Below are 12,278 nucleotides of genomic sequence, written 5' to 3'. Positions count from 1 at the left end.
TTCTTTAGTAAAAACCGGCAATTTGTGTAATTTTCATCAATACATTAAGATAAGACTTTGAAAGAGAGCAGTGAAAAATATCTTCCTTTGATAAGTTTTTCAAGACACTAAAACCATTAACATATATTTAATATCTTGCTTTTGACACACTATCTAGAATGAGTTGAAGAGACAAAGAAGGTATCACAGGACAGATTGAAACTTGCTTAAACAAACTGGTTAAAAGCTCTTTTTACTTTAAGAGGTGAAAATATCATGAAAAAGACATTGGAGCTATTTCTTAAGACTACAAAAGTAGCATATCACTATACATAAAGAGTCAGTGTTTCTGGTGATCAATAGTTCTGACTTGTAGCATAGAAAATTCATTATTTAACAGGGACTCTAGTTCATTACCTTTTTTTAGAGTTTAGCACAAATTTAGTGCAACGGCATTTTATATATATTTCTTTTTATAGCTATAGACTTTTTTAAACAATTTTTTTGGAGGCAGGATCTCACTGTGTAGTTCAGGCTGACCTTAAACACACTATACAGCCCAAGCTGCCCTCGAACTCGTGGTGATCTCCCTGACTCAGACTCCTGAGTACTGGAATTACACGTGTGTACAACCACGTCTGGTTAGCTGTAGACTTTAGATGCCAGTATAACAACTAATTATGTATTAGTTTGGTCAGATGAGGGCCTCTGACCCTCTGATACCTTTTTTGATTGTCAGTGGCAATAGATATTAATCAATGTAATCTTTCTTACTGTGTGAGACATCCACATTTAATTTTCCACAGTATTCAATACAGTCTTACATGGAAGGGGTAGGTATCCAGGAAGATAGCATGTAAAAGGTATAAATGATATTTTAAAAACGAGTGGGTATCATATAGGCAAAATAATGTAGTGATGTGCAGAGATCCTACAGCCAGCTGCCTAGATACCAGGCTTGACTAGTGCTCAGCAGCCATGTGACTGAACAAGTCATTCTCTGTATCTCTATGACTTCCTCCATAGGGATGTTTTAAGGATTAAATAAGTTATTACATGTGAGGCACTTTGAGCAGTGCCTGGAACATAACAGGTACAAGTTTTAGTTATCATTTTAGCATTATTCAAATCTCAAGTAACCAATATATCAAACAAAAGACAATGGCTTTAATCATATTGCTAAAAAAAAAGACAAAGATGGTGTTTTAAAGCAAAGGACTTGACAAATTGTTTGTCCAATGATACAAAAAGAAAACAAGCATATAAGAGGATTCTACACGTCACTAATCTTTAGAAATGCAAATCAAAACCACAATGAGACATCACCTCACCCCATCAAGAAGACTGTTATAAAAAATAATAATAATAAGTGTAAGCCAGGATGTGGAGAAATTACAATCTTTGTACACTCTTGTTGATAATATAAAATGGTGTAGCTGCTATGGAAAACAAAATGGTACTCACACAATAAATTAAAAATAGAATTCCCATATGATATAACACTCCTGGTTCTATGTACAAAATAATTCAAATCAGAGTTACAGACAGATTTGTATACCCATGTGCACAGCAGCATTTTTCACAACACCTAAAAAATGGAAGCAAATATGTTCTGGACACCTACCACTTTTAGGTACTCATGTTCTTCAATAAATAAGAATGCCCTACCCCTCGGGGGTTTATTTCTAATGAGGTATGAGAGAAGAGTAATATACAATTTTCAGTGTTCAGGACATTTTTGATATCTTTTTTTGTGTGACATCAAAAAAAAAGTCCTACAATTTTCCAGAATTTTATGTTCCTCATCTGTAAAATGATGTGCACGTGACAGTGGTGAAATTATACTCTCCCTACTTACATTTCTAAAGGTTTCAAAATTACACGTGAATATGGAATGAAACGAAGGCATAAAACACCACTAGGGGGCAAAATGAGAATGGCATAAACATTTCACCTACACAAAGTTCTAGAAACAAATAGAAACACCGTCCTTTATTTTTTTTTTTTTATTTAAAGAGAGAAGGACAAAAAAAAGAAAGGACATTAAAAAAAACAATGCAATAAAAAGGTACAAATAATACAATGTTTCTAGAAAAAAATATATACAGTATGAAATCACCAGTTAATAGGTTACATATTATCTTCCCAGAAACAGTTGTCCATATCACTAAATTAAAGCATATAAAGTGAACATTCACACAGTGAAATTGGAGACAGTTCCATTCAATGATCCAACAAAAGCTCAGTTATATGGTTTTCCATCCTACATACTCGAACATACCTGGGGTTATATCCCTTAGTCCACCTTGCTTTCCTCTCTTTTTTACAGTAACAATTAGACTTTTTGGGTTTTATTACTCTTACAGTTCTTATTACTTTTTTGAAGAGAATAAAACCAAATGTGACTAAGCAAAACAGAGTCAGTTAGAACAGAAGGGTGGGAATACCACGTGATGCAAAAATAGAATACCAGGGGGGCTGGGGATTTAGCTCAGCGGCATAAGCACCTGCCTTGCAAGCAGGCAGTCGTGAGTTCGATCCCTGGTACCGATAAAAAGGAAAAAGACAAAAAAAAAATAGAATACCAGGTGATCAAAAGTGGTTACCATTGTGCCTCTTGCTATTTTTAAATTGAGTTGTCTATATCATCAGGTATAATAGAATTGATCAAAACAGGACACAACAAAACCAATAAAACCTACACTGAGGACCTTACAGGACTTCAAAAAAAAGGATAATAGTCAATCCATATTGGGCATCATAGTATATCTTATTGCCTTCAAAGTGATTGCCTATACCCTCAAACTTGATACTATCAAACAAAATAAAATATATAATAATCAGACAGAACAAGATGGGGAGAGCAATACTGGGGTTCAAATCAGGTTAATAGGACAACAAAAAAGTTACTATAATATGTCCCGTTATTTTTAAATTTAATTTTCCCTTAATTAAAGAAATGAGAGAAAATAGATTAATTAAAAATAGGGGGGAGATTGAAATAAGAGAGGACATTGTAACAGAACAACGCAGGGCAGAACCGAGCAACTCAAGCATCATTGGAAACACCGTCCTTTAGTGCATCATGAAAAAATAAGCAAACAGTAAACATTCAGTATTGCTCAATGTAGAGAAAGAGTGCTACAACATATTTATCCAAATGCTGATTCACAAGTAATGTATGTGGTTTATAGACCATGCTTTATAAAGAAGATTACTTCATTAGTAACTGAACCGCTAAATACATATAATTGTAGAGTGTCTACAAGAACTACAAAATATCAAACAACATATTCCACCTCAGTAGCTCTGACATGTCAGAATCTAATTAATACACATTTGGAATCCTTTTACTTTTTTCTGTGTAAGGGAAGATCCTAAACTCAATCTTTTACTTATTTTTTTTAATTTGTCTTATTTTACATTATGTTGCAACATACATATAAGTAGTGAAATGATTAGTATAAGTAAGCAATTTGATACAAATATTAAGTCACATTTATCTGTGGGGTGTGTGTGTGTGTGTGTGTGTGTGTGTGTGTGTTAGAAACACCTAAAATCAGACAGAAAATTTCTAGTACAGTGTACAGTAGTACTAACCACAGACCTTGTGGTAGACTTTAGATTTTCTACATAACTATATATGTTTTATCCTTTGCAACCGTTATTTTGTGCATATTGTCCTACATAAACCCCAAATCCTCCTCTTCCCTCTTGTAACTATTTGTCTATTTTCTCTGTGTATTCCCATTATGGAGACTTTTTGATTCCAAACATAAGAGTTACGGAGTGTTGGGGATGTAGCTCAGTGATGGAACACCTGCCTACCCACCATGAGGGAGGCCGAGTTCTACCCTCACTACTGAAAAAGGGGTGAGATCAGGCATTAGTTTTCTTTGTGTGTCTTACTTCAATGTCCTTTCATTTCAGCTATGTTGTCACAAACAGCAGAATCTTATTTTTTTTAATTTCAATATTTTTTGTGTTTAACATAAGCATAGTTTCTTTATACAGTGACAGACATTTGGGTTGTTTTAGGTTTGTTTTTTTTTTTTTTTTTTGGTTTCTATGAACAGTGCTGCAGTGAACACGGTAATACAGATGTCTCTACGGAGTGCTGCCTGCATTTCCTGAGGCTGTGTACCTACATGAGGCATTCTTCCTACATTAACAGTCTCTCTAAATACAAAACAAAATATGCTGCCCTTTTTCCACTTGCATCCTTTTGGGAAGTTGTAGTTTTAAAACAGATTTTAAAAAACCCTTTGGCAGTCTTCCTATCAAGAGTTGAGGTGCAGTTCCCTTCTTCTAGAATATCAGCCAGCTTTAGACTTCCTTGCAACCAGCAGAGAGTGTATGAAGTGATGTGTGACTTTCAGGGGTGGTGTAGATATGGTGATATAGCTTTTGGCCAGCTCTCAGGATGCTCTCCCTCCAAATCTAGCCACACCATGCCTTGAGCAGGCCATAACAAGTGGGGAAACCATGTGCAGGTGTTGTGGTTGAAAGCTCTATCAAAGATTCCCCCTGAAGACAGCAGCACCCACCATTTGAGCCCTCAAACCCGGTTCAGGATTTTCTTTGCAGAAACAAACAATGTTGAGCCTAGCTTGGACAGAAACCAGGTGGAGACTTCATCAAGCTAGAAACAGAAACAGGAGACTTCTCAGGTACAGCACTGAGGGCAGCAGCTGGCAGTAAACATGCAGGGCAGATGGGCACATAGAGCATCTTCAAGTTAAAACACAAAAGGGCCAACACAGTATCTGTTTGTTGTCTGTAATGAATGGATATATAGTAGAACCTCAATAAACACTTTGTCAAATGAATGAATAAATACCAAAATCATAGCACTATTCATTATCCTACAGTTGGAATACAAAAATACAATATGCCCTCTATACTTATTAATAGAGTCTTGATTAGATGGTACCACTACTTACTTAAAATCATCTGTGAGCTAAAAGGCACAGAAAGGATCTGACAAATCTGACTGTAGCCATTATAAAAAAACGAATCAAACCCTTTGTTCTGATCAATTTCTACTGACTGTTAGTAAGAGTCCTCACCTCTAATTAGAGCCAGTTGACAAAACATTTGATATATCTGACATTGGAAAAGTGACAGTTTTCTAACCCTACATACTCACACCTACAGTAGGGGTTGTAAACCTTTTAGAGAATGAGTGCCCAAATGCAACCCAAATCCCGCTTATGTATTGTAAGTGCCAACACAGCAATTAAACCTGAATACTGAGGTTTTACATTAGAAAAAACAACTTACACATTAACATCTTCTGTCTCAAAGAAAAGTGAGTAACACAAGTACTAGGTTTGTCACCTCCGGCCTAACGGAATAGGACACCGTATACCATATAGAATCACTTAAAGAACGGCACTCGGGAATAAACTAGCATGGGCTGTGGTTTTAATATCTAGAAGACGAAGGTGACTGCTGGTTTCTCCCGGTGGATGGGAATTAGCTTCTTTTAATAATTTCACAAGCTTACATAGCAAGGTGAAGCTACTGAAGTTAAAGATCAGGCAGGCTGCAGCTGATCTGACAAGCCAGATAAAGGCTTTTTCCTGCCGAATAGGGGACTGATGGCTATGTTTTAGGGGCTCTTCCAAAACTGTTGAAATAAAACAACACTTGAAATTTTAGGCTTATGATATGTCCCCTTACTTTCTTGGCCTCAGATACTCAGGTGTAAAATCGGAGGGTGTGTCAAGAATTATCTCCCATCAACTTTAATTCTCTTTAACCTTCATGTGAAGCCAGTTCGGTGAACAATGTATTTGTCTTTGACTTCCATATCTACATGTGCAGAACTCAGTGAAAATCCTAAATTTTATTTCATACACATCTGATTGTTTTAAATAAACTAATCTTCATTTAAGGAAAAGAGCTCGGTTGGTATTATAATCAGTAGTTCTATGCATATAAAAAGCATTATAATTAGGTTATGACAACTTTTCTCACCAAGGAAGAAAACTGGAAAATAAAAAAATGCCTAAAGTTTTAATTTAGATTTTTTAAAAAATCAACATAAATCCAAAAATACTTTAAGAATCATTTGGAAATGATGAAAATCTTATTCTAGCATTTGCCATTCTACAGGCACAGGACTAAACTGAAAACCTAAAGCAAGGAATTTGTCCATTGCTTCCAAAATAATGCAATGAAAAGGACTCTGTTGCTACAGGGTTTATTCCAAAGGTTTATCACACTTTGCAGTAATGACAAGAAATTGACCTGGGTATGGTGATACACACCCCAACCCCAGCACTTCGGAGGCTGAAGCAAAGGATCAGTTCAAGTTCGAAGCCAGCCTGGGCTACATACTAAGTTCAAGGACAGTCTGAACTACACAGTGAAACCCTATCTCAAAAAAATTGAGATTGATGTGAATATGTATTCAATATGAAATAGGAACAGAGTACTGCTCATTTGTGTTGGTCTTTTTAACCAACGGAATGCAGCAGGAACTTAAGGCTGCATCATGCTTCCAACAGCTTACTCCAAAAAGCGAAATGTACCTTCAGTACAGAATGTGACCTGGTTTGGAATTAGTTTTTCAGAGGCAATCAAGTTAAAATGGGCCCTCAGCCAACATGAATGATGTCTTTATGAAAGGGAAATTTCAATATGGACATGCAGAGATGGATGATAGTGTCAAGAAACTCAGGGACAGCATGTGACAATGAAGGCAGAAACTGGAGTGATGCATTTACAAGTGGAATGATGTTGAAAATGACAGGATACCACTGAAATCTAGGACAGCAGCAAAAGCACACTCTTCTTCATGGTCCTTAGAAGGGAGCACCCCTGCCAACACCTCGTTTTCAGACTTCCAACCTTCAGAATTACAAGAGTAAATTTCTGTTACCTAGACCACCCAGTTCGTAGTTATAAAGGGCTGTGATATCAGCCCTAGAAAACCAGAACAGGCTGATTTCAATTATTTTTATAAACCACCAGGTTAGCTTTCTTTTCCTTTCCTCAACAGCAATGAAATGACCTGCTCTCCAAGTTTTTCTGCAAAGTTAAAATGAAAGACATGCTAGTATCATAGCTACTGTGCTTCAAGTATGAGCATTCTTTAACTTTATTCACATGTCCTAACTTTTATTTTTGAAACATTTTTATGGAAATGGTGTTGTAAAACAGAGATAGGACTGAGATGGACTGCAGTTTAAACCGTAATTATTGAAACACACACACACACACACACACACATAGACAAATTACTTAAACACATTAAACCATAGTTTAACATTTGATAACTCACTGATCAAAATGAGGATATTACCTCTTAGGCTGAACCAAACGAAATTGCCACTTTGTGACTGAATATCAGAAATTTCATATGGTGCAACCTATCTCCAAATGAATGACAAAAAACATTAAATGAGAAACTAGGAAGATATAACAAGTCTGTACTTCTGATAAACTCTGTGCATACGGAAAAAGAAGAAAAAAAGTAGAAAGATGGAAACACTTTGCAGTGTTTTAAATATTATGAAACCCAAGAATATTAAATATGAATAGCACAGTTTACAACTTTCATGTAAAACTGCTCTAACTTGTGGATCTTCATAGCATTTGATATAAAAATATCTGTGAAGTTAAAAGTTGTGATGCAGAAAACCCAAATGTAGCAATCTTTCCACTTGATTTTAGCAAAAGGCCGAGAAGCCATAAATTTTTGATACAGAATGAAGAAAGTATATTTTAATATGCTCCACGTATCAAAAGTAAATTATACAGCAGTACAGAATCTGCAGAAGGAGCCAAGTGAACATGCGTAACTGATTTCAGCAGCAATTTGTTCAAACCTAATCCTTAAAGTTTTTTAAAAATCATTTCTGAAACAAATTTTAAAAAAATAAAAAGCACATTTTTGATGCCTGATTAAATCACTACTTTCTTCAGAAGCTATAGTATATAGCAATGGTAATAACTACGAATACTAAGTACTTCGTACTTAGACATTCACTACATGCGTTACTTCACATAGTCTTCCTTCCGACCAACATAAGAGGATTCCTGTCACTTTGCCATTAAAGAAAATAAAAATGAGGCACAGAAAGTAAATTACTAAAGACCCACAGTTAGTAAGTGATAAAGAATGCAAATCCAGACAGTGCCAACAGGCAATATTAACTAAAATACATGACTAAATGCAAAATAAACTTGAACACAAGGAGATTCATCATTTGCCCTATGGAAACATTACACAATATTTTATCAACTTGAATATATTCACATAGCGATAATATAGATGCAGCTATCAAATGTTGAATAGCAATTTTAATTTAAATAACCATAAAGAATTACATATCACATCAAAGAACATAGTCATCATAATTATTGCCTTTTCTATATTCATGTTTTATGATACAGTAACAATACAGCTCAGTGGCTTAGCACTAGGATTCAGGAAACAGACTGAGCTCAAATCTCTGGTCTATTACTTTATAATGTTTGACAAACAATCTACATTGTTCACAGTTTCCTCATGTATTAAACAGGAGTTATCATTGTTGATAAACTTGTACTCTGTTCTACACCATGTGCTATGTCTATCCTTGGTATTGACTGACAGCTTTGTTTTGCCATATTTGACTGTATTCTTCCCCCCCCCCAAAGAAAGTAATAAGCACTAAGGAGTAATAAAATCCAAGATGTGTAAATTTTGTTGTAAAAAAAAGAGGGGAAAAAAAAAGAAAAAGAGCTCTAACGGATATAACAGCAAGTGTGTTTGGGGGTGTTAAATAGCTGACTTTATCAATGTTTTTGGAACATTGAACACAGCTGTTTGCAGTCTCCCTGTTTGAATGTCCACCTTGTGTTCTTTGATACTGTGATTTGAGGAACTATTTTCAAGAAGATAGTGTGTAATCTACTAGCAGGTGATTTCTTACTGTTATGTTTTTTTGTTTTGTTTTGTTTTGTTTTGTTTTGTTTTGTTTGTAGTTCTGTATTGCGTGTACCCTTACGCCGCTTTGGTTTGTTTTGTGTTTTTCTCTTTTTCCTCTTAAATAAAAAAAAATAAAATAAAATAAACAGGAGTTATACAGAACCTACCTCCCTAGGCGACTGGAGTAACTGAGTTAAAAGCGGCAAGTGCTTACAGCAGTGCCTAACACAGTGAATACATACAGGCATGAGTTACTACACTGTTCAAATGCTTCACTTTCACCTGAGACACCAGTGGCTTGGCCATCACTAAAAGCCAGATGAAAGCCAGGCATGGTGGCACACGCCCATAATCTCAGCACTTGGGAGACTGAGGCAGGAGGATTGTTGCAAACTTGAGACCAGCCTGAGCTACAAAGTGAGTTCAAGCCCATCCTGAACAGCACAGTGAGACCCTGTTTCAAAAAAAAAAAAAAACAGATAAAGATCTCCAAGGCTGTTTTTCATATTCTCTTTCTTTCTGTGTAAGTTACTGTAAATATTTTTAGTGCTGTCATTGAAATTCTTACTCTAAACTAGAATGTTCATTCATGTAACATTTGAAATGTGTTTATTTAAGTGACTACTTACAGATCTGCAGATCTGCTTTAGAAAGGCTATTTACTTATAGTAGTGGGGAAAGACATCAGGACCTTCATTTTTTTTGTTTTTAAAGCAGTACTTGCAATATTAAAGTCACTGCCCAAAGAATAATTATTAAATCAGGGTTAAATTTCTTTGCCTCTTGTAAACCAGTTCTATCCAAAAGTATCCAATACTATTGCAGGCAAATTTGTCTTCCTCAAGCAACAATATATTGTCCAAGGTAAAATAATTAAAATAGCAAAAACAAAATTTGAATAGTATATCTTTAAAAAGTCAACTCAATGAAACATTTTTTTTTGTCTTTTTCGTTTTTATCAGTACCAGGGATCGAAATCACGACTGCCTGCTTGCAAGGCAGGTGCTTATGCCGCTGAGCTAAATCCCCAGCCCTCAGTGAAACATTTTTTAAGGGATAAAGGATAATTGGGGGGGGGATATAGCCATCATATTTGGGACATGGGGTTACACAGTTAATATGCAAGAATAGTGAAAATGGACATTCAGCAATTATATTCATTTTTACTAGTATTAGGTTTCACTATTACTTGACATGATATGGGCACAGCTGTCAAGCCCTCATCTTGATGCTTGCAGATATCACTGATGGTAGGGAAAAATGCCCATTTTCATACATACTTTTTTGACATAATCTCCCATAACATAATACCTATAAAACAGAGGGCAAAGAAGTTGTTTCTAAAATACCTACACACAATTTCACTGCCATCCTAAGAAAACACTTACTTGTATGTGTATGTAATGTCTACAAAAGAGTTATTGTGTATACTAGCATACTGTCAAGCTAGGTAAAATATATTATTTGTGATTAGAATGTCCTTTTCTTTTCAGTTACAAGTTTGGTGATTGATACATGAGAACTCAGAGCAGCAGAGAGCAGCTGTTAATAGGCTCCAATTCACATTCTAACAATCTGTTGAGGCTTTCTTCTAAAAAAAAAACACAACTCAATGACTTCCACAGACCTTGGAATATGAACCAAGTTCTTTAGCTTTCCTTATTATAACATTCTGGAACCTATCCCAGACAAGGTAAGCAACATAAAAAACATTTTCCAAACAGAAAGGCCTACATAATAAGCCATAAAATTAACTGAGGTTATCAAAATCTCCAGAGATTTCTATAGGATACCTTAGTTTATGTTTTGAACAAAATGGAAAGTTAAATCAGTAAATTAGATTCTTGCTTGGTTTCTCAATTGGGGCAGGAATTTGAAGAGAAAAAATGAAATATGTAAGTATGATAACTACTTTCACAGAAACAAAATTTGAATACCATTTATATCTAACAATGCATTCCTAAGCAGCCAAGGCTTATTTAATCTTCATATCCTTATATTTCATTGAAGTTTGAGAGTTTTGTGTCTTTTGGATAGGAAGAAATAAAAGCAACAGATGAAAAAAACAGAAACTAGGTTTTAAAGCATAAAATCATTAAGTAAATTGATATATTATTGCATACTATTGAGAACTAGAACAGTTTCATGAATACATGATACATGATACAAGAATGCAACCATATACATTGTCAGACAAATTGGGATATTCCTAAGAATGAAAAGGAGGCACTATTAATAATTATGTTGTGGAAAAGGTGTAAAATGGGATGGGATAGTCTCCAGTAAACCATAATGTGATTATTTACCTAAAGTTGTACACATGGTACCTGCATCAGTACATGCTAAAGTGATTGGTAATAAGCGATATATAGTTGAATGAGTGATGTCAGAAATTCACTGGTAAGACTTCAAAGTGTCTCTCAAGTAGACTGCTGGGGTTTTTTTGGTTTGGTTGCCACATCCTTCTTGATATTTTTGTTTGAAAGGGAATACTTTTTATTTTTTGGCTGGGGAATTGAAGGAAAAGTTTTAACCAGTAAAATTTTATTATTCCTTTGGAAACTGGCCACACAACATCAGTCTTGAGTTATTGTGTGAAAAATACACTATTCTGAACAAAGAGTATAATGAAAATGCTCACCATGTAAATTTTAGTGTTATCTTAAAGACAGTGCTGCTTATAGATTAAAAGCATGGTGTTTAGAGTTACAGCATTCAGGATTCCAGCACACTGAGAAAGTAATTTAACACAGTAGTCAAGCAATCTTTTTCAAAAGGACGCCACCATCTAGTCATGTCACCTGTCAGTTCCTAATCTTAAATGCTTTCCCATTTCTTTTAGGATCACCACCCAAATCATAAAAGATTTTCCGTTTCCTGGCTTCTATCATTCCAGCCTCAATTTCTGGGCCTTTCCTTTCATTTGCTTCACCTTGGCTTCATTTCAGTTAAGTGGTTCCCAAACTGGGCTAAAGTTACTTCCTAAAGAATATCTAGCAATGCCTGGAATCAAATTGTTGGTATTCACAACATGGGGGAAGGGCTGCTAACTGAACACTAGTGATAGAGACCAAGGACGCTGGGAAACACGCTACAGAAAGAATCCTCTGCATGTCGCAGTGTAGATTCAGAAACTCTACTAAACTAGTTTTTACTGTTCCCCTTACCTTTTTCCTTTCTTAAATCATCTCCCTTTGGAACACTTCCCTCTCAGAGTGGGTTTCCAAACATACCTTCCTAAATAAGTATTTTCTCTTTAAAGAATTATGAGGCATTAAGAAAATTAACAGCTACTCTACATGTATTTGTGTCCGATTATCCCTGTCCCGCAGGAGACCTAGCTGGTATTCACCATGTACCCCTAGCAGCTAGCAGA

The sequence above is a fragment of the Cavia porcellus genome, unplaced genomic scaffold (genome assembly GCF_034190915.1).
Source record: "Cavia porcellus strain 051 isolate PalLab524CR breed Dunkin Hartley unplaced genomic scaffold, mCavPor4.1 scaffold_21, whole genome shotgun sequence".
Lineage (NCBI taxonomy): Eukaryota > Metazoa > Chordata > Mammalia > Rodentia > Caviidae > Cavia > Cavia porcellus.
The sequence above is the reverse complement of the archived record's forward strand: the minus strand, read 5'-3'. Positions refer to the sequence as shown.